This window comes from Triticum aestivum, chromosome 3B (assembly GCF_018294505.1).
Source record: "Triticum aestivum cultivar Chinese Spring chromosome 3B, IWGSC CS RefSeq v2.1, whole genome shotgun sequence".
Lineage (NCBI taxonomy): Eukaryota > Viridiplantae > Streptophyta > Magnoliopsida > Poales > Poaceae > Triticum > Triticum aestivum.
In genome coordinates, this window is record NC_057801.1 from 112,991,972 (window position 1) to 112,994,065 (window position 2,094).

The 2,094-nt window shown below is 44.6% G+C and overlaps 1 non-coding gene across 1 annotated transcript; it reads right to left on the minus strand.

Annotated features, from left to right (window-relative positions):
* Positions 1-1,076: 1,076 nt before the first annotated feature.
* LOC123073183 (small nucleolar RNA snoR83) lies at positions 1,077-1,201 on the minus strand. Its single transcript, XR_006435636.1, has one exon. It is a non-coding gene; the product is annotated as a small nucleolar RNA snoR83 (small nucleolar RNA).
* Positions 1,202-2,094: the final 893 nt, after the last annotated feature.

Consider the following 2,094-nt stretch of genomic DNA (forward strand, 5'->3'; position numbering starts at 1 on the left):
ACTCATGGCCAACCACATGTCTCACAAAAATGCATTAAGGCACAACAAGTCTAAAAAGTCTCAATGGCATTTGACCGACACACTTGTGGGGCGTGATATCCACCATGGCTGGCATCGGTAAGGGGCGAATGATACCTAGGCTACAGCCATTTCTGCCATGCAACAACGGTGAAGTACAAGGCACTTGGGTGGAGCAACACCGATCCGACAAGAACTAGGCAGCGCCCGAAGTGAGCGAGTGCAGATACAAATCAAGTGGGGACAGACAAAGCGGGGACAAGAGCTCTGGGAGAAAGGTTTCGGATGGGCCAGGTGTGTCAAAGTTATGTCCGGACTTCCACAAACCCTCCTTGTTTGTGGCTTGGTGGGAATTCAGACGACGGCAGAAAATATTTTTTGTCCAGACGCTTAGCTGGGTTTTGATGCTCAGCGCTGGATGGCAAAAAATATTCGTTATCTAGAGCAGCGTTTTGATGCTCGGTGTTGGAGTTGCCCTTACTTTTTTTTTGTTTCACTTTTTCGTACAGTTGCAATTAAAGTTTACAGCAACATAATTACTGGATGCAATGCACATTTGGGGATGCATATCCGGGAATTTTCCTTCCACTCTGTCATAACTTTGAGATGGCTTGTCATCAAATGAGAGTTACTTTGAGATGGCTTGAGTTATGTGGGAACCTCGTGGGCAGCACTATCGTCGGGCATAATTTCCTGGGTCACTCTGTTCAGTTCCAGTCCCTTCAGTTCTTATAAATGGTCGTCGTCCCATTTTCATTAACGCTATGGATCAGGAGCCAACATTAATCCTGCGAGGGACTTTAATCCGGCATACCTTCTTCCAACAATGATTAGAGGGCGGACGCATCGTGCAGTTTTAGTACGTTTGTGATTCAGGTTACCCATTGGCGAGCTGATCTGCCACATTTTCATTCAAAAGGAAAGGGTTTGTTGTATTTCCAATCAAATTTTTTTGGAATTCCATACTGGTGGCTAAATTTTCGGAGTTTTGAAATCGTTAAAAAACAATATTCTTCCCAATTTATATTATTAAAAACAAAAGAAAAATCGAGCAGCGCATCTGTGTGGCGAGTTACTAATGAAGCACCAACACTGTTACAGTAGGCGCTATCAGCGAAACTCCCAGACATCGGTCTCGGCCTCCCATGAATCAGAAGAACAGCTAAGCGAGTTAATCCGGGATTATGAAGGCCATGGACGAAAACCAAAACACCATCCAAACTATACATACAACCATGAGCCCAAAAACACAGATCCGACGAAGAAATGTACTAGAACCAATCCGACACCCAGCAATAGAATTGGAGGGTGAGACACGGTGGAGGCTCAAGATCAGTCTACGCCCGCAACGGAACCGCCAACGGCTCAAGAATCAAATCCGACCGGTTCTCTCGAAGGCGACGATGTGTTATTAAGAGGTGTTCAGAAACAAAATCAAGAGGAAAAGCAGAAAACAAAGAAAGATGCAAGAGATCAACAATCAGGCAATCTACGAGCGCGAGGAAGAGGCTCGTGGGGTCTATAGGTTTAGGTCTCCGGCGGCTACGGCGGCGATGGGAGGGAGGATGTGACAATTGGTACCGCGAACGCTTCGTATATAAAGGCGAGCAAGGGTTTGTGCCGTGGGCAGGTGCGTGATGGGAACGGGCCGTGGTTCAAGCCCAGGTACAAAGCATGGGCTGCAACGAGGACCAAGTGCCGATTTGCTCCTCTCGACTCCCTTCGGGTTTTTTTAATACTAGGACATTGCCCGTGCGTTGCAACGGGATAAAAAATTTCTATTAATGCGATAGTGTAATTCCGCTTGTGATTTATCATATAGTTCGAGAAGTTTGGTAAGTAAATTAAACTGGCTACAATAGTATCACCTTTGTTTCACCGTCATACAAATCCAAAACTGTCAGTTCTAGATGGACCTAAGTACATGGCATTCCACTATAAATGTTTTCCCCTAAAAGTTGTTTTAACTCTTGCAACACTCACAACTATATTTCATTATCTCTCGCTTATTAATTTTATATGAAACTACCAAATCCATATATTCGTCACTATAATACCTAGCATTTTTAGTTGAAT